Source organism: Syngnathus acus, chromosome 10 (assembly GCF_901709675.1).
Source record: "Syngnathus acus chromosome 10, fSynAcu1.2, whole genome shotgun sequence".
NCBI lineage: Eukaryota > Metazoa > Chordata > Actinopteri > Syngnathiformes > Syngnathidae > Syngnathus > Syngnathus acus.
The window spans coordinates 7956499-7977970 of record NC_051095.1 but is presented as its reverse complement, the minus strand read 5'-3'; the positions used below and the strand labels follow the sequence as shown (position 1 = coordinate 7977970).

The following is a 21472-nucleotide window of genomic DNA, read 5'->3' as shown; positions in this document are numbered from 1 at the left end:
CCTCCGAGCGACCGCCCCCTTACCTCCCACCTCCAGAAAGAAAGCCCCCTCAGCCACCCAGCCACTTTGGCCTGGAGCATGGTAGACATGCTTAAAGCTGGCCCTAATGATGTGTGCCATGGTAGAGGAGCTAAATGCCACCGCCACATGTGGGGATGATTACAGGAAGTAGGAGCGAGTAGCAGGGGAGTCGTGGGGGTGTGATGGGGGGGGACACAGCTGGGCACAGAGAATTCCCAGAGGCTATTGTTGTGGGGCGACTCAGCAAAAATCTCATCCTGGCCAGTCACGCAAATTTAGGATCCAATAAGATGTAGGTGTTGCGGGGGTGCGCTTGTCTCTTAATCTTTAACCGTTGCCACAGTTCATTTTGGCCCATGCCAAGATTGAATTTTTAAAAGCTGCATATCTTTTCACAATCTATTAACAGCTTGTTTGACAATATGGACGAATAATAATCAATGTTTCAGAGAGTAGGAAAAGTCTATTGCGTCTGTATCAGGGTAGCCGCTGACCTCTGCGTGACCTCGGTTTGTTATGTTTAATATTTATGGTGATTATTAAGCGGTTTTACTGTTTCACTATTTCCAATTCCCCACATGACTCTTCAAAGTCCACTGAGGTAAATGTGGTGGAAACAGACAGTTTTTGGACTCCCCTGTGGTCATTCACACACATGACTCTTGTACTGGTTCCTTCATGAGCCGACAAAGACCAATGTGTATGTTTCTATGTGAACCAAACCAAATTTGGTGGAAAGAAACAGTTCTCATGACTGTTTCAAACTTCCCCATTCGTTGCCAGTCCCCCATAAAAATGCCATAAAGAATGCCTTTGAGAATCCACCATGACTTTTTGCAAAACGCCTCAATTGTTTATATTCATTAAATGCTTCAAGCTGCTAAAATAAACAACAGACTGCAAACAGCCGCACGGACAAAAATTTGAACACCTCGATCTTCTTCCAATCAACAATTGAACTTTTTCCACTTTTCAATCCCATGGGGTCACAAGTTATTATTTATTGCCGTGTTTGACTCCCACCTAATAACCCCCCCCCCCTCTCAAATGTCTCAACAGAGCAAGTTGGTAACCTCCTACCCAATGAAGTGCTCCTTTTTGCCTCTTTCCTCCCAAACACAGAAAAACAAAACAACAAAGAGCGGCGGTACATAAAGGGGCTTACGGTCAGATGGGTCACATGCTGTCCATTGAGTGGCGAGTCCATCAAGACCATTCAGGGAGCTCTATAAAACCGGCAGGCCGCTTAAATACCTGACAGTACGAAGGGAAACAAAAACAAAAGAGAAAAAACAGGGGGGGGGGGGTGAAAACAACAGATAAAATAAATAAGACAGCCCCTGTGACTGATGTGTATAGATGGTGCCGGAGTGTCAGTGACAATTCAAGAAATGTTGCCCGGGTCACAAAAGGCAGCTGGAAAATAGCGAAGGAGCTTGCTGGGCACATTTTTTGAGGCTCTTTCCACTCGGACCCCCTTTTGAGTCTTTGTCTGCGCTCTGGCTCCATGAAAAAAGTCAATCACACACACTCGTCTGTGGCTTCTGGCTATTCATTTCCCTTTGTAGGCTCCGGTATTAATCAAGCGCTCACGCCTAAAAGCCATGTTTACTTTAAAAACCATGCCACGGAGGCAACAATTAAAGAAACTCTAATAGAGCTATTTCCAGTGTCCTCACGCTGATCATAATTTAAGGCTGAGAACACATCAAAAAGATCGGGTGGGGAAGAAAAGATAAACAATGGCCGGTGGTAATAATTCATATTCACAAACAAATTCAACGCGCCGGTCGACTGCTTCTGTGTTAAGTATTTTGTCCGATATGGAGGAGGAAGCGGATGTGCTCAGGTGACTGAACATTGGTGCAACACACAAAAATATGAAAATAAACATTTGGTGGCTTTTAACTAAAGGAAAGAAAAAGCCAGTAATGGAAATTCCCTGACTAATGTTACCGATTTAAAAATCCAGTGACGCCAAACTTTATACCTCAGGTTCCACTTAAAAATGTCTTAAATTCATTTAAAAATTAGCCTCTTTATTTTCCTAAAATAATATTTACCATTATTATAAGGCACTGTAATATTAGTCACAGTTTGAACATTACCACCGCATTTATATAGAAAAAACCTTTCTGTATCCCATTTTAAGTTGAATGCAAATGTATTGAATTTAAAGTTAAATACAACTGAACTGTGCAACGATATTCTTTCATTGTCTGTCTACATGTGCTGCTACTCCATTTGTGTTCAAATATCTTTAGCCATAAGAGTTATAACACACTGTCAATGGTGATTTGTATTTAGTTTGACAGTTAACTTTATTTGGGAGTAGTGACAAAGAACTTGAAGCAAAAGTCCATGTCTTCATTCCCCGCCAGGACAGTCTATCACAGTGACCTTTATTGAAGTGTTCATTCGCAAGAAAGTTATCCCTTCTTTCCTTTGTGTTTGCTTTCAATCAAAGCGAACGTGCCCTCAGACTTCATTCACAGTATTTACACTGATTGAGAGCGCCGCTCAACTCCATCTTAAGTTCCGTCTGTCTGACCTTGAATTGAAAAATCGTACAAAATACAAATGTAATGCTGCCAACCGGGTTGTCAACGTGTTTGTTGTCATGACTAAACGGTAAGCAGTGATTGTCCAACCACACTATGGTTGTCATTTTGAAAAAAATCTTTCAAAGGCTTCAAACGTGTGACAGATGCCATCAACAAAAACGATGAGCAGTGTAATAGGTGGAAATGAATTTGCACGCAAACTGACTTTGTAACGGCTTTAAAGAAATCCATTTTTACAATAACAAAAAACTATAATATCCAGCCTATGTTTGCTTGTTATTGTCTAAAGAAAAAAAAAATCAATCTTGAGGCGAGAGGACGGCTCCTGCAGAGTGAGAAACGAGGCAAAGTTTTATGACAATTCTCGGACAATTCAAGAGCGTTAATAGAGTTGTTCTCAAGCTCTCCACAACACTTTGAAATGCTTTATGAATACAAGAAAATCTGGGGACAGTATTGATTTGGCAAAAAATATCAGATGAACCATATTTGGACAAAAGAGGTTTCTGCCGGACAGCGACGCTATGAAGACATACGTTCCCCTATTAGATTGTTTGGTTCTGGCAGAGGTTACAGTTCAATTCTAATCTGACCCAAGAGGGCACTTATTGAAATTGTAACCCCAGACAACCAGCTTTACATGTAATATTTTTCTTCATGAAAGCATACATTGATGACATCATGAAATAGAATGTAAAGAAAAAAATATCTATCTATCTATCTATCTATCTATCTATCTATCTATCTATCTATCTATCTATCTATCTATCTATCTATGCAGAGGATAAAGAATTTATGATGGTGGCTATTGTTCTAATATTGTCTATTTTCATGTGTTGTGGTCAAATTTCTGTTGCTTACAAAGGGGTTACAACTCCATATAGTTTATTTTTTCATAATTTTTCAGAAAGTATGGCCTAATAACATTTATCCCTATTGTATATGATTCATTCTGATTATGACTGTGACCACCAGAGAGTGGGGGGAAAAAAAAAAACTTCTTTTCCCTCCTCTCCACGACCAGTGGGCAAAAGTAAATACCAGTTAATTCAGCGCTTGGAAAGAGTGCATACACGACTAATCACGTGTCATTATATTTCAGTAATGGAATAGAAGGTCTGTTATTTCCTCCGTGATGAGATGTGGCCAGCTCTCGCTTTGATCTCGCTCCCTTGCCAGAATGAGGCAAAAGAAATGTTAGAATGCTTTTATACATACATGGGGAGAGGGTGTGTTGGGGGGTGAAGAAAGGAATTAGTTTGATGCAAAACATCAGGGGTGATATCACATGCTCGCAAGCTGCTGTATTGGCCGTGTCCTCATTTGAAGGGAGTACACGTGAAAAAGCCACACTTTTAGGTTCTGTTCAAAGATGACAGTCCATAAAATAATAAGCGTATTGCTGTGTGGTCAGAGGGAAGATGAGGGCTCTTTTTAGAGCAAGTCTGATATGGAGGAGGGCTCGCACGGGTGAGGGAGGGGGTGCTATTTGAAGTAAGCGTAGAGCAGCAGGTTTGATTGGCTAAATCTTGGACTTCACAGAGGAGCTGCCCATTGCTACAGGAGGGAGAGTTTTTTTTTTTATTTTCTATACTCCCGTGTTAAAAAAAGAAAAAAAAAAGCTGGGCACTGGGGCCTGACTGGAACGTGATCATAGGCCAGAGAGATTCCCATTAAGGTTTTGGGTTAAAAACAGCATCTGTGGGTGGCTTAAAGAAGCCGTCTCTTCTTTTTTTTTTCTCCCATCGAGGTAAAAGTCTGGCACTGGTTAACTTATATATGTCATCTCACTGTGTCTCTATTCTTCCTCCTACGTCAAGTTTGTCTTCTTGCTCATTACAGCCCTATAAAAAGAAAGCGATTGTTTAGCGCAACAAAAAGCTCCGCGCACTCGGTTTTTCCGCGCCTCCACAAGTTTGCCACGAAATGATCACTCCTCTCTCCACATTGAGCAAAGAAAGTGAGGTGAGAGTGACTGGTGGCCTTCACACTCAAACGACACCTTGGAACACATCTACAGCTCACACTAATTTATACTGGGACCAAAAAACAAGCTTTCCGAAGCCTCCAGTGCACTTTTGCTCACAGAGGCTCTGTGCTGCCCTCTGCTGGCCATTTATGAAAAGCTGCAAGATTATTAATCCCAGTGGTTCTAATTTAATTTAAAAAATACTTGCAGTTTTTGATGATGATCAAATGGACCAAAATCGTGAAAAGAATGAATGAATTAATATTTTTCTTTAGCACAACAACTCTTTATTTAAATGCTTCATCGTGACACACAACTGATTACGCTAACCCATTAATCCTTTCCTTTGGTGTCATTAGCGAGCAGCAGCATTAGAGAGCGTGACCACTAACAACCGTCGACATGTACATCTTGTTGTTTTCGTCCATAAATAAAAGTGGACGAGTCTTTCACATTTATAAATGCATGAGCAATTATTTTGGCCATTTGGGAAAAAGGGGCGGATGGGAAATGTCAGTTTATTCAAACTCAGCATGCGTTTGGCGATTCTAGTGTGGTGAAGACCACATGGAACACAGAAGAAGGTTTTTGTTCGCAGCTTGATGATTTTTCTTGTATGTGTGTGTATATGAGTTTATCCGAGCTAACTTGGTGAGAGGCGGGGTACACCCACAGGGCACATATAGAGAGAAAAAAAAACACATTCCACATTAACACCACCTATGGACAATGTAGAGTCTGGGTGGAACAAATGTGAAGGTGTTTGGCTTGTTTAATGCTGCTCAGGGAATAGTTGCTATGTCAAGAAAGACTTTGCACTTTGGTTGGTGCTACTGTTTTGCTTAGCAACAGAGTTGAAAGTAAGCAACAAAAAAAAGCTTCAGCCCCATTTTATCAGTAGGTGAAATAAAGATAATCACCCTCTCTTGCTCAAATTACATCAAATGAGGGTAAACACACGCTGATTATCCGCCCCTCCGAATCAAATTCAGCAAAAAATCCATTAAATTTAGGCCAGATTATTAGTTAGGATAAACACATAGTGATAATTGGCCCTTCCCGTTCAAAATCAGATCCAATTGGGCCTGATAATCAGTATATCAGGAGAAAACCATACTAAAAATGGGCCTAACAAAATATCATGTGTTCTGATTATCGATATGTGAAAGTTAAGTCAATACCAAAAATCGGCCTGTCATGGTCTGATAAAAAAAAAAATTCTGAAAAAAAAAAAGATTATTTTTGTGATGGTTACAGAAATCAAAGCTCCTATGCGGTACTTAAATGAATATCGTTGCTAGGGCATCTGGAGAGAGAGAGGGTTCCCCCCACCCACCCACCCCCGCAAAAAAAAGAAATAATATCCCATTCTGCCTATTCAAACATGACACTGCAACCAAGCTGCCGCTTTGTTGCTCCTCCTTACGCTGACAGGCGAACCGCAGCAACAAGGAGTGCCTATGTACACTAAGCCGCTCCCTTTTTTTTTTTGACATCCCCGTGAATAGAAGCCCTGGCGGCCCCTCCCCCGCAATGGGGCGACAACAACAACTACCAAAAAAAAAAAAAAAAGTCTGATTGAATGAGGAGGTCTTCTAAGGTTGTCCGTGACGCTTGGCACGAGAGCGTTGGCTTGCGCTATCACAGCTCACACTGTCTGAACCTCGACTGGCCAACAGATGGTCACCTGGATTAATAGAGTCAATTAATTCATCTCATTATGTAATTAAGGATGGAGCCTGACGAGCAGAGTGGGCCAGACTCGGCCGCCTAAGATGCTAAGCGCTCGATTTATCTCCCCCAGAGAGGCAAAGCGGAGGGCGGTTTTCTGTCAAACAACACCGGGGTGGCGTGCAAAAACATTTGTTTACAACGAAAGCACAAAGTCCTTGTTTACTTTGAATGTCTCCAAACTTTACGTAGCGTATTATCGGGCCTCCGGGGAGGATCAAGGAGTCCAGTTTGGTCAACAAAACAAAATACACTTGAGACAGACTAACTGTATGCCTTGCATAACTCACTTTAATCCTCACATTGATGCCTCCGACGTCTCCCTTTGTTAGCTGGGTGTGAATGTTCTATTATTGTGACACGCGTGCAACTATGCCCAGCTGGCGACGTCTTAAGGGACAACATACATTTGGATACGTTTGTAGTGAAAGCGGCAAACAGAGAACAAACGTAAATACCATTTACATCCCTTTGGTTTTGGCTTGTTTGTGACAAAAAAAAATATATATATACGGATATACAAAAAGTTTTAATAGAGAGCAAATAAAGGCCATTACGTACTCATTCCGCTGTGATTTCTTTATTAAGACAAAAGTTGAGGCTAACAAGCCGCAAGCGCCGATTGGGGAACTTCATTTGGAGTTATTGGATATTTTTACAAATACAGACTTTAGTAGTTACCCATCATAAGACACTTATTCAAATACTTTTGAAGGTCACCAGAGGTCACTTGTGACTCTATGAGGACAAGCTCAATAGAAAATGTGTGCAAAATAGCACTTTGTATTACTTTGTATTTTATTTTATCAAACCATTAGATCCATAGCAATCAATGAAGTCATTGCTAACTCTTATTTTTGTCGTGAGGTACATCAGAATTTAGATTTATATCATCCTTGTTAAATAAGTATCAGACTTGACTAACTGGTAGGTTTTTTTTTGTAAATTAGTAATGCAATTAGGGAAATAGTGTTTTATAAGGGGGGCCGGTGTTCTTACGTGGAGTCACTGACTGTTTTCATCACTTGTATTTACAATTTGAGTATTTATTTGAGGTTCATGTATCTGTCTTCACTAGGAATACATTTTAGTGCAGTAGAGTGACAAGTGAAGCGCTACATGTTATTTAGTAGAATTTGATGACATCACTATTATTACTACAAATGTGTGGATATCATGTAGGCAATTGCTACAGGATATAATAGATATAATAGTAATATTGAAACGGCATACCTATAAATTACAAAAATAATAGCAAACAAAAAAGAAAATCTCTCAAAAACCTGATGTGTGGGGAAAAATTTTTTTTTTTAAATTTAAAATCAACATAAAAAATATACTTAGGGACTCAAAGCCATCCATCTCTGATTAAAATTTGCTTTTGACCTGACAGGATCATCTGTGGCTGAAGCATGAACATTTGGCCGCTAGAGGGCGCGCCAGAGTACATCTCTCCAGGCTGCCAGCTTACTGTACAAATGCTTGAAGAGTGGAAAAGCGAGGTGAGAGAAAGCAAGAAGTGATGAAATGTATGCGTGCATTGAGGAAGGAGGAGAACATGAAAGTCTCGCCATCTTGCAGATCTACTATACCCCACCCCCCAAGGACCCCTTCCCCCCCTTCCGCGACCCCCAAATTGGAGCTCCCAAGCATTACATCTGGATTCAGACAGCATTAAGTCATCTTCATTAAGCAGCTTGCTTCCTGTGTCTTTCAAGTGTGCGCTTCTATGTCCTTCCGTGTGTTTACTCATCTGGAATTGATGGATGAAGTCGATGAGAGGGAGGAAGGGAAGGAGGGATCAACCCTGTCACCAGTTAGCTTATGCTGCAGCTCTCAAGCTTCCTCGCAAACGTGCAGTGGTGCAAACTATTGAAATATAATTACTACTCGATTAATGTGCTTGAGTACTGCTACAATTACGCAAGTGATTCACAGAAGCAATTCCACATCCAGGGATTTATTTAAAAGAATTGGTTGAAGTCAGATCCAAAAATATTTGTGGCTAAATTTATGGGAAGCCTTTTCTTTCAATATAGCGTTAAAAAAAAAGAGCAAAACTATTTTGTATGTAGATAAAATGATCTTTTAAGAGTGACAATGGACCATGAAAATCGTTTTTTCTTTTGTATTTAAATACGTTTCAGTTTTGCTCTTCTACTTTTACATAAATAATCACAATTAAAAATATTTTAGATTTGTTAATACAGTCATGACTTGACAGTATATGATAAATATGAGCTGTGGAGAAAAAAAGATATGCGTTTTTTGACCTCATCTTGCTTAATTCTACAAAATCACCACGTCCGAAGAAAATCTACCAATCAGGCATAACTTGGAAAGTGTAGATAATTTGTTCCGCAGACTTCAATTTAATATGTAAGTAAGAAATAATGCTGCAGACACAATTTACATGTGTAAAAGTGCACATATTGACACAGTCAATGCCGAATAGTCAAAGGATGTCTAATACAGAGCGAGTCGAGACATTTCCCAGCAGGGGTCCGGTCAGCAGGGGGTGTGGAGGTTTACAGTATGTCTAGTAAGAGACCTCCTGCCATGTTTGATATACCAAGATTGATAATCTGGCCTTGCCCTATTAATTACCACTGTGTAATCCTGCGAGTTTTTCTCACCGCACACGTCAAGCAGCTCCTGCACACGCTCCCTTAATTTAATGGTGGTTAGTAAGAGCGGATAAATGGTCGATGGATAAGCTGATATCTTTTTGCCCAAGCGCCCACCTCCTCCCATCCCATTCCATCCTATCCTGCTTCGCCTCCAGCCGCAGAATTATCGTGATGAGCCGGGAAAGAGGATGATGTCTGAGACGTGATCATCTGTGAGGAAACTCTCAGTCTAGCCATGTGCTGTACATTGCAGGTCAGGCTTTCTTGGCACGGGTTGAGAATATCCTCATGCTGTCTTATAATGAGATACAAATCTTTTTAATACGTATGAGTGACCTGTCTGATGTTGATAGGTGGGCGATAAATCCTTAATCAATGTTCCTGGGGAAGTGTTTTTAAAAGAGATGAAATGTTTTACGCTTCACAGCCCAAACTTTCAATTTTTCCCAATTTGTCCATGCAATTTAACACGCCATCCCACCATTTTTACAATCCTTGTTAAATATTTTCATTGCCCATTCAATAATCACTTCCTTTTTTCTCCAGCAGATAGCAGCATTGTCTCTCAAATTCAATCTGCAGTTAGCGGAACCCACCCCTCAAAAAAAACAAAAAAAAACCTGTCACTTCAGAAGAGTTCGTTGGCTTATTTATATCCCAAACAATAAGTGGACTTCTATAAAAATAATTGTCAGATTATTCTCTGGGGACACATTTTAATGCTAAAAATGACAGTTGATTGTTCTATTTTAACTCCTCCTAAAAGTGGAAAAACAATCTTTTGACCCAGGATTAGTTGGATGGGTTCTAAGTCTCGATATGAGATGGGGTGGGGGTCTACAATCTCCTCCGAAACCGCTTTGTGAGAGCACTAATGCAAGTTGTGGCTGAATACGTGGCGACTCGTAATTGACCAGCCAAATAAAGGAAGTCGGTCCAACAGAGGAAGTGGTTTTAGCCAAGCAAGGATGTCCATTATAGACTTTACAGCAGAGGTGTTCAGAATTTTCACATACAGCAAAAAAAGGAAGGACAGATGCTTTTATCTCTGCCCAGAGTCTCATCTCGACATTCTGAACCAAAACAATAGTAATTTATAGTAAGATGAAAATGTTGTACTTGAGTGTCATTTTGATGTCTTCAGAATTCTGAACTTGACACGCACAGGAAGTGGAGAAAAGCATTTTTGCTTCCGAAACTGGATCATTTTTATTCACTGGAGGGTTATGAAAGTAAATATTTGTTTTAGTCTCAGGTGTGAATAGATTCTTTGTATATTTGGAAAATCTCTATAGAAAGCCATCGTGGTGTCCTGAAATATAAATTGAATTTGTTCTGTGACTGACCATGCAACAGTTGTGTCTCAAAACAATGTTAACCATTGGAATGAATGAAAATTACATTTATCTTTAACACCGCCAGACAAATTAGTAACAAAACGTTTTTTTTTGCCAATTTGGGTTTTTGCTCCAAGGTGAAATTGACTGTGTGCACTATGGCCACTTGGGGGCAGTACAGTACAGACATACAAATCAGTAGAGGGTGGGTACTACATTGTCAAGTCAAAGTAAATGAAAAAAACATCTTCCATCTGAAACAAAAACACAAAAAAGGAAAAGGGGGCTTGACTAAAGATGACATCTTACAGGAAGTGAAAATACAAGAAAATTTGTGCATTTTCGTCGTTGAACTGCACATAGGCATGAGTTAATTGCAAGGCCTTCGCCTCTCATCTGTGTCACTTGACGCATTGAGCCCTCAGGAACCTGACGAGTGAAGTTGCATCAATCGCGCAAGTCCTCTGCAGCCACCCACCAAGTCAGTCAAAGCTTGCGCCGTGATCTTTCTGTTTTCTTTTCAAGAGAACTCCACCCACATCTTCTTTTCAACGCGCCTTCTTCTTCTTCACCTCGTTCGCTGACCTTGGCCCGCTCCCGCATCTGCGTCGTTTTCTCAGCATGTTGTGTTGCTGATTTGAGAATGCCAAAATAAACCAAAATACTTTTTTTTGTCGAGCACTGTGTGTCGTAGCCACTTCTCTTCTGAAATGTTCCAGATTGATCCAGATGATCGTGCACAGCTCAGTTTTGCGGGTTTTTTTTGGGATGATTTCCCCCAGATCCAACATTGTCAGCCTCCACAGAGCGGCATTACATAATCACACTCTGAAGATGGGGAAGCAAGACAGGAAGGAGTAGACTGAACCGCGCTCGGGGTAATTATCTCCCACTCCACGATGGCACTTTAGCTGTTTCTGATCATGCTGATGCGACTGATCGTAAGCCCAAACTTTCAAATTTCCTTCCACCCCCAGGTCTTAATCGATTTCACTTCTCTCTCAGCTTGTTTGTGGCCTTTTCTTACATAATGTGTAATTCATTGATTTTTTTTAAAAGAATTTTTTGAAGCTTCTTTTTCGGCATAAAGTTCAGCTACTACCAGTTCTTGTCATTTGAGTAAAATATCAATTTTCCAGTTTGTTTGCACAATTCTTGGCAGCAGTGAACTCTATTAGCTGTAGCTGCGGTGTAAAAAAAAAGTGCAAGACCAAGAGAAAAAAATAGCTTCATTGTTTCCGGAGAGCAGAGAGACTTTTTTCACATGTTGTTAAAGTAAGTTGCAGTTGTTTGAAGGATTACAATTACTTTAAGACATATGCTATTTCACAGTAACCTGCTAGCATTAAGCTAGCTGACTTTCATTATTATGTTGTTTGGTTGAATATTTTTTGTGTTTTAATATACAATGTTTAATTCTATTTTGCTTTGTGTGTCTATTTCACAGTAAACTTCAACTGGGAGTTACAAATAACTTGAAGCAAGCACGCTTTGTCTCTTTGGAGAGAGTCTGTTTCCTGAAAGTAATGTTTTTGTACATATGGATTAACTTGTCAGTACTGTAAATGTGGCATTTCTTTCGAAGATATATATGTCAAAAACAAAACAATTCAAACCATATGGTGTTATTCAATTCTACTTCATTTTTTTTATTACAACTTGTACAAAATTTAAAACAGAACTTGTGTGTGTAGTAAAAATACCCGCTGGGAATGAAAGCTACGAAAAGTCGTACTTGACAGCCAGGCAACTTTATGCTTTCAGAATTTTTACACAGAGTAGAAATTTATGGCCCACTTGCACGTTGCGTAGTTGTTTTTAAGAGCCCAACTGTGCCTGATTACGAGGCCCTAAATGTGGAGTGGGTTCTGTCAAAAGGTCAAGACGCGGTTTTAGGATCATGGGTGATACAGCTGAACACGTAACTCACGCCAAGGAAGCAAGTAGACAGGAGGAAAGTGAATAGAATTCCGTGTGGGGAAGCAAATGGAGCATTTAATTGCCCCCGCTGCTTGGTGTAAAACCGCCAGCAAAAGGCTGCAGAGCGGCACAACAAAAGCTCGAGGAGGGAAGGAAGAACGCAACTGGCAGACAACCCTGACGTGGACCTCCACCCCTGTCTCTTGGCTGCGTCACTTAAAAAGGACGCCAAGGCAACAACCGTTAATCTCTGTTCATTAAGTGACAAGAGCTTTTTTATTGTAAGATGACCCCATGTTTCAAACTGATCCCCGCCACAGTTAAATTTTACTACAAATACTTGGCAAAGTCAAATGTTAACCCCAGAAAATTATTGCAGTGCGGTAACTTTAAAGGAAATGTTATCAATGGTATTAAAACAATCATAGACAATCGACAGAATGTGCTAATTTACTTTTAAAAAACTTGTATGATTATTATGATGACTACGATTATGATAATTGATGATGTCGACTATGACATTTTATTTTTATTGCATGTTTCAGAGAGGTCTCAACGTCATACATATTGTATTGAAAGTACAGAACATTTTACATTGCAGTTCATACAAGAAATAACAAATCAAATAAAAATCGAAACTATATTCAAATAGAACAAGGAAACAAAGTGGGTTAGAACGGATAAAAATAAAACAAAACTAATAAAATTCAAATTGAGGCCAGAGTAACAACGCAATTCCGTGTAATTTACCCCAAATTAAAAGCCAGTTGCACTTTGTCGGCCATGACCTGAGACCCCCCCCCCCAAGACGTCTGCCTCCATCCTGTCTGCCGCCTGATCTGTCCCTCTGCGGCTCCTCAGCTTCTGTTCATGTTGTGCTAGTTGACATGCATTAATCATTAGAACAGCGGCTTCTTGAACCGGCCTTACGTAAGCCTGTCGGCCCCTGTCTGCAATTCTCATCTTCACCTCAGCCTTGGTCACCATCAATGCAAACATTTTAGAAACTCTTTTCATACTTTGACCATATATGTCCATCCCAACTTTAAACTGTTCAAATCATTCAGATCTCTATGGAACAAAGTTTTGCATTCCTTAAATCCCACTATTTGTTTTTGTTTTTCACATTTTTGACACAAGTCCAAAATGAATGCAAACATTTTCTATTCGCTTAATAATTCAACATTGATGTCTACGTCCATACTTGAATGTTATCCAATTTTGATACTTCCTACATGCCCCTAAATTCCACAACATTTCACGTCAGCATCATCTCTTACATGTTAACCCACAATTTCTCCGGAAATTGCTTCCTCTTTAAACAATCGTATTCTTTGACGATGGAAAGTTGCATCCTCCGGTGTCATTAAGCAACAACAACAAAAAGCACTTGAGTAAATAGAATTTAATTAAATTTGTTCAATCCCCTCAAGATGGCCTCGCTGTCATGCAGCTTTATGCACACGGGTGATTACGCGACCACCAGCTTGTTTTCTTCTCTCTCCTCTGGGTGTGTGTGTGTGTGTTTGCGTGTGTGTGTGCATGCGTGTGTGTGCGTGGGTTAGTCTTTAAAACAACTGAATACATACAAAACCAATTTGTCCCTTTTAATTCAGCCAGAAAATGACATATTTGAAATACATGTTTGTTCAGCGGCTTCGAGGTATTCAGGGTCAAGTTTAAATGCTTAGTTTCCCAAAAAGAAGCAAGTGAGGCACCATCAAACTCGTTCGACATGAAGAACACTTGGGACAAGCTTATGAAATATCGACAAGAATAACAAAGCACCGCACACGCTGCTGTTATTAGACTAAATTCAGTACTACAGCCCTACCGGGATTATTTTGGTTTATTAATTGTCTTTTCTATCCCTCAGTGTCATGCTCATCTATTTCCTTTCCTTATCATCCACAGTAAAGGAATGCTGTAGCTGTAAAAGCTGCCGCAAGCGATGTAATAGTCCGTTAACAAAAGATTAGCCGCAACAATTCCATTTCCTCATTGGCTCTCGTCCTCTTCGAATGTATCAAAAGTTGGATTGACTAAATATACAACACAATGTTTGCTAGTGACTGTATTTTGGAAATTATTTTGCAGACCCCCCAAGTGACACCGTGCAGATCCCGAGTGTCCCAGCACCCCAGTTTGAGAACCCGCACCTCTACGGCACTACTTTCTTGACCTTAACTTCCCATCTCTGCTTTCAAATGTAATTTTTATCGTGTAAATCACTGACGTCAAAGTCATTTTTGTCTCGGGCCGCATCATAATCATATTTTCCTTCCTTATGACTGTCAACCCAAATAAATGTATGAACGTCTCATATTATATACAGTATAGGCTACACAACAAACTGATGAATGAAATGAAATCAGAGACTAGTAAAATCTGTTCAATTTTTTAAAAAGATGAATGGTTAAAAAAAAATGCTCGCAACGTCTCTTTTTTAAAAGTGAAGATGATTTGCAATTTTAGTATTGACACAAAGTCGATGCCAAATTTGACACCAATTGAATTGTCTATCTAATCAAAATAAAGCTGCCTTGCCTCACCTTGAGTTTACGCCAGATTTTGAAATTATAGCCCAAAGATCCACCCTTGATTTCATCCTACCACAACACATTTCGCTCATGTAATTGTGAGATTTGATTATGGTCTAATGTTAATGCCCATAAAAGGTCTTAACCACTACTGGCCTGTTCCATAGTCGCAGAGTTGCTCAGCTGTTACTAACACACACAAAAAAACAGGTAAAAAGTATGAAGGAACTGGTAGTGGTAATGGAAGTGTCATAAATAGTTGATTGCAATTTTCTAACTGCAAGCTGCTCACTTTGGAAGCTCGGAATTGCTTGGCCTCCTAGTGGCCATTTCTTCAGTCAGTAAATAATGCAGCACCAAGGTAATCACCTTTCCAGTAAGGTGGCACACAATGCAAGTAATGCTTACAACACATGGATGATGACAGTTAGATATTTCCCAAGTCAAATAAGTCAGGTCAGGAATTTCTCATGGCGGTTTAAGGAAAAGGCGCTTTTGTGAGGAAAAAGCTTTCAAAAGTTTACGGCAAAGACCTCCGATACTATAAAATACATCCGCACAGCCTGTTAAAGATTTCTTCTACTTTATCCCGTGTTGCCTTTCTGTATAAAAACCACTGAAGCCATCTTGTATCAGAGTTGGGGCGATTTCCTAAGCGACTTCCACCATATCTGAAGCCGTATATAAAGTGCATTTTTTTTTCCTTTCCCCCAGAAACAACGATTTGCACATTAAGGAGAAGCTATCCAGCCACACGCTTCCTGCTTAGAGAGACTATTGATTGCTGTGGACAGATGCAGATGGATCGTCCATCATCAGCAGTTAAAATCTAACGTGTCCTTTCAATAGAAGCCTTCCTAATGCAATACTTGCCAAAACCCGAGGGTGAAAAATGATTGTTTGCGTGTCGGCTAATACAAAGGGACAGAAATCGATCAGAGAAGCAGATATAACCGCATCGACAATCTGCTGCAGCAAAATTGTGCAACAATGAATTTTAAATTATTGTTTGGTTTGCATTAGGACTGATGAATTGTTGATTACTTGTGTGACTGCAACAACACAGCTTTTTTTTTATTGTGCTATTTGTCATACACTAAATTCCAGGGATTATGATTCTGCCTTTATAGATCACCATAATGGATTTGAACTAGAACACGCAGCATGTGATTGAAGGAAAGACTTTTATCATTGCAGGGATGATAAAAGATTTTCTTTGCAGTTGATTATAAATGAAAAGAAAGTCCGGTTCATGTCGTTAATATTTTTCCAACACAGTGCAACTATTTTGTTCCACGGAGCAGTCTCATGCAAACACATCTTTGGATTAGGAATACCCACCCATCATTAGGCCATCCTATAGGTCATTTTAGTCAGGCTCCCAAAGATTCACCATTCCGATTTTTTACTGTTCCTGTGAGGTATCTGTCAAACATGTCAACTCCCATGATCCTTGCTACAATCTGTACCAAAATTTAATTTGCATGTGTACTAAATAATAATGTTGACATTTTGCAAAAGAAAAATCTTTTTTACAGCACTTGAACAATAATTGGAGAAAATACCCTCCTTCCTCAATTAGCCAAAGCTAGCAAGGCTAACCCCATTGACAACTAGCTGTTTTTTGTGCTATAAGACCTGTGTAGTTTTATGAAGACTGTGTCCTCTTGTTTGCTGTGCCTTCTGCTGCTCCACTATGTTATAGTCTTGCAGACGGCCGAGTCATAAGTCCCCGCAGAAGGTACAATAAACCTGTGCATCCACCTGTTGCCCATTCAAAGAAGTCATGAGAGCTAAATTGAACCACCTGTAAGAAACAAATAGATTTCTCCTCTCTATTTTTCTTAGACAAGTAGGTCGAGACAGATGTATCTTTAAATGTCAAGGAAGTGGCCCCTTGTGCCAACGAGTGGTGATGGACAGGGGTGCGCTTAGCCCTCCTGGTGGGGCGCAGCGGGGGGCTATGTAAAGGTGAGGCTCTGGGTGTCAGGACCCACAAAGCGGACCCCCATGGGAGAGTAATCACCATGAGGCCAGCCACAGTTAGCACAGCAGTGGCCCTCAGTCCCACAAAGGCACTCGTCTCAAGAGACATGCCTGCGCCTTTGTACTCTTCTCCTCTCAGAGTGTGCCCCTCTCCGGGGGGCTCGACAGGCACAACGGGGTGCCCATTAAGCCATTAGAAGTCTTGTGTGTGTGTGTGGGGGGGGGAGGTACATGACAGCCTCATGTACAAATAAGCACGAATACACACAAAGCGACATACTGTAAGTACTGGGATGACAAAATGTTGTAACACTGCAACTAGTTTGTTATTTTCAGCCTTCAGTTATTGAGCTAATGAGGTCAGGACATGAACACAAGTCAGTTCATGTTTTGCCAACTGAACTTTTGTCTTTTAAATTGTAAAGGTTAAGTCTGTTTCGACTTGAGTAACTTTATGATGCTCTCTGTGGGGTATTCATTTTGCTTAACTCAATAAGTTTTGACACCTCTTGTAAAAATTCATTAAAAATGAAATGAGCCGTATCTGTACTCTTCTTCTTCAGTACTGTGTGTGAGTATTTTTGCTTTCTATACCTAACAGTGATTTATTTAACCAAGTTTATTATCAAGGCAGGCCAAGTTCACTCTGTAATGGAGATTTCAGATTACAGTGATTGCAGCAAAGAACATTCTCTGCAGCGCAATGATCCACGGGAGGTAAGCTGAAGAAAGCTGTTGCGTCACGCCGCATCATATTCACTCAGGCTGCTCATCTCTCTTCTCGCTCGGCCCGCTCTTTAAAAGCGTGACCCCCACGCCACCCATACAATAAAGACACGCTAGCCAATTGACACGCCGCAGGCCTGCCCTCTAATTGGAAACAGTGCCATCTTGCTGGACCTTAATTACAGTTGCCATGGGAACCGCACAGAGAGACAAATGATTCAATGGTCAACTTGTGACAGATTTGTAGAATGGTAATGAGCAGCACTTATTCATTTAAAAAAAAAAACTGTGATCATCACGACACAGTTTTTGTGTAAGCAATCTGAAAGCAACTGTTCTATTTCTTACTGCCAGGCTAATTTTAGATTTGTCTTGGGCAGGGTGAGAGCAGGTCTGTAAAGTTGCTGAAGTTCACAGTCGTGGGTTCTGTGAGCTGCTGGTTATCGCTTTCAGCTGCCTCCTCTGCTCGGAGAAAAACACCATGCGATGCTCAATGTGCAGGGACGTGCGCACGTGCAGCTATAGAAGAAAGCCCAAATGAGACGAACCACGATGTAGCGAGGGATTACTGTACTTCTTTAATACATTACGTTTTGTTTATTGCGGTTTCACTCTATTATATATGCCCGATATGATACAGTGAAACTGCGATAAACAAACCGCTAAATCGCGGTTTATTTTTCGCGGTTTCACTGTATCGCGAAAATAGTGAAATCCGCAAACCGCGATGTAGCGAGGGATTACTGCATTAAAGGAGTACAGTAATCCCTCGCTACATTGTGGTTTGTTTTTCGCGGTTCCACTATATCGTGAAAATGGTGAAATCCGCGAACTGCAATGTCGCGAGGAATTACTGTACTTCTCCAATACAGTCCCTCGCTACATCGTGGTTTATTTTTCGCGGTTTCACTTTATCGCGAAAATAGTGAAATCCGCGAACCGCAATGTAGTGAGGGATTACTGTATTAAAGAAGTACAGTAATCCCTCGCTACATCGTGGTTTGTTTTTCGTGAATGAAAAGTTGCGTCAATGACTCGTCTCGTTCATGAACGGGAAATACGTCACGGACTTGTAAAGTCCCCCCCTCCCTTCCTAAAGTGATTCGTTCTTTTTTCAGTTCATATGACTTCAACCAGTAGGTGTCGGTAATGCACATTGAAGCTGGTGCCACCTCGCCGTAAAACGAAACGAAGAACAAAATGACGTAACTTCCCGTTCACGAACGAGTCGTGAATTGCATTTCCCATTTACTTTTAATATTATTATCATTATCATTATTATTTTTAAATAAACATTTATGTTAAAACTTGTCTGGTGTTTTATTCCTTGTGTTTATATTCGCCAATTAAAACCAGACATTTGGTTAACTGCTTTATATGAGAATGTGTTTTACGTTGTTATAGGAGTTGGTGTCCCCCAAAATAACAAATGTCGGCATAACGGATTTTTTTTTCAACCTTTTATTCAAACACATTCGGTATAATAACACCATCAACTACAATCCAACAAATACAATGTAGCGAACAATTCGGTGAACGATTCTTTTGAACAAACCTTTTGAGTGAACCGATTCTAGATTCAAACTGGAATGCACATCACTAGTACAAAAGAGTGCAGACAGCCGTAGGCTGCCAGGTTGAAATAGCCGACTGGTTAGTGACACGGGCTCTTACTCGGTAAGAACTTGGTTCGATCCCAGGTGTGCGCATGTACCTAAATGTGCTTTTAGACTTGGAACCTCGCTTTGTATGCTATTTTTACGTTTAGCTCCTGCAGAACGTGAAAATGAACAAAATCTTTTCTCACAGGTGTGTTTAACGAGGGTAACTTGGAAAACTTATTGGAACGCGGCCCCGAGGACTAGAGCTTGACACCTGTGACCTTTGACCATAAATATTTCCCTAATAAAGTGGCCTGTTATTAGGTACACTTGAAAATGGCGGTGTACCTAATGGAGTGTCCGTGTGATTCCCTCGTTAAGTGCACCTGCGTGAAATGTTTTGGTCACTTTCACGTTCTGCAGGAGCTAAAACTTTTCACGCAGGTGCACTTAACGAGCGAATCACACGGACACTCCATTAGGTACACCGCCATTTTCAAGTGTAGCTAATAACAGGCCACTTTATTAGGGAAATATCATGGTCAAAGGTCACAGGTGTCAAGCTCTAGTCCTCTGGGCCACGTTCCAATATGTTTTCCAAGTTACGCTCGTTAAGTGCACCTGCGTGAAAAGTTTTTGGTCACTTTACGTTCCGCAGGAGCTAAAACTTTTCACGCAGGTGCACTTAACGAGGGAATCACACGGACACTCCATTAGGTACACCGCCATTTTCAAGTGTACCTAATAACAGGCCACTCTATTGGGGAAATATCATGGTCAAAGGTCACAGGTGTCAAGCTCTAGTCCTCGGGGCCGCGTTCCAATATGTTTTCCAAGTTAGCCTCGTTAAGTGCACCTGCGTGAAAAGTTTTTGGTCACTTTCACGTTCCGCAGGAGCTAAAACTTTTCACGCAGGTGCACTTAACGAGGGAATCACACGGACACTACATTAGGTACACCGACATTTTCAAGTGTACCTAATAACAGGCCACTTTATTAGGGAAATATCATGGTCAAAGGTCACAGGTGTCAAGCTCTAGTCCTCGGGGCCACGTTCCAATATGTTTTCCAAGTTACGCTCGTTAAGTGCACCTGCGTGAAAAGTTTTTGGTCACTTTCACGTTCCGCAGGAGCTAAAACTTTTCACGCAGGTGCACTTAACGAGGGAATCACACGGACACTCCATTAGGTACACCGCCATTTTCAAGTGTACCTAACAGGCCACTTTATTGGGGAAATATCATGGTCAAAGGTCACAGGTGTCAAGCTCTAGTCCTCGGGGCCGCGTTCCAATATGTTTTCCAAGTTAGCCTCGTTAAGTGCACCTGCGTGAAAAGTTTTTGGTCACGTTCACGTTCCGCAGGAACTAAAACTTTTCACGCAGGTGCACTTAACGAGGGAATCACACGGACACTACATTAGGTACACCGACATTTTCAAGTGTACCTAATAACAGGCCACTTTATTAGGGAAATATGATGGTCAAAGGTCACAGGTGTCAAGCTCTAGTCCTCGGGGCCGCGTTCCAATATGTTTTCCAAGTTAGCCTCGTTAAGTGCACCTGCGTGAAAAGTTTTTGGTCACTTTCACGTACCGCAGGAGCTAAAACTTTTCACGCAGGTGCACTTAACGAGGGAATCACACGGACACCCCATTAGGTACACCGCCATTTTCAAGTGTACCTAATAACAGGCCACTTTATTAGGGAAATATGATGGTCAAAGGTCACAGGTGTCAAGCTCTAGTCCTCAGGGCCGCGTTCCAATATGTTTTCCAAGTTACCCTCGTTAAGTGCACCTGCGTGAAAAGTTTTTGTTCACTTTCACGTTCCGCAGGAGCTAAAACTTTTCACGCAGGTGCACTTAATGAGGGAATCACACGGACACCCCATTAGGTACACCGCCATTTTCAAGTGTACCTAATAACAGGCCACTTTATTAGGGAAATATGATGGTCAAAGGTCACAGGTGTCAAGCTCTAGTCCTCAGGGCCGCGTTCCAATATGTTTTCCAAGTTACCCTCGTTAAGTGCACCTGCGTGAAAAGTTTTTGGTCACTTTCACGTTCCGCAGGAGCTAAAACTTTTCACGCAGGTGCACTTAACGAGGGAATCACACGGACACTCCATTAGGTACACCGCCATTTTCAAGTGTACCTAATAACAGGCCACTTTATTAGGGAAATATGATGGTCAAAGGTCACAGGTGTCAAGCTCTAGTCCTCAGGGCCGCGTTCCAATATGTTTTCCAAGTTACCCTCGTTAAGTTTTCCAAGTTACCCTCGTTAAACACACCTGTGTGAAAAGATTTTGTTCATTTTCACATTCTGCAGGAGCTAAACGTAAAAAATGCATCCAAAGCGAGGCTCCAAGTCTAAAAGCACATTAAGGCATATGCACACACCTGGGCTCGAACCAAGGTCTTACCGAGTAAGAGCCCGTGTCACTAA

General features: G+C 41.0%; 1 long non-coding RNA gene across 3 annotated transcripts in view; it reads left to right on the top strand.

Moving 5' to 3' along the window:
• Nucleotides 1-16397, top strand: part of LOC119128056 — a 128622-nt gene extending 112225 nt beyond the window's left edge. For 2 of the 3 annotated variants that reach the window (XR_005098925.1, XR_005098926.1), the window contains exons 3-5: nt 7679-7787; nt 11035-11130; nt 15427-16397. This is a non-coding gene — a long non-coding RNA (uncharacterized LOC119128056). The remainder of the gene's footprint in view (nt 1-7678; nt 7788-11034; nt 11131-15426) is intronic. The other variant, XR_005098927.1, reaches the window with a different exon arrangement.
• Nucleotides 16398-21472: the final 5075 nt, after the last annotated feature.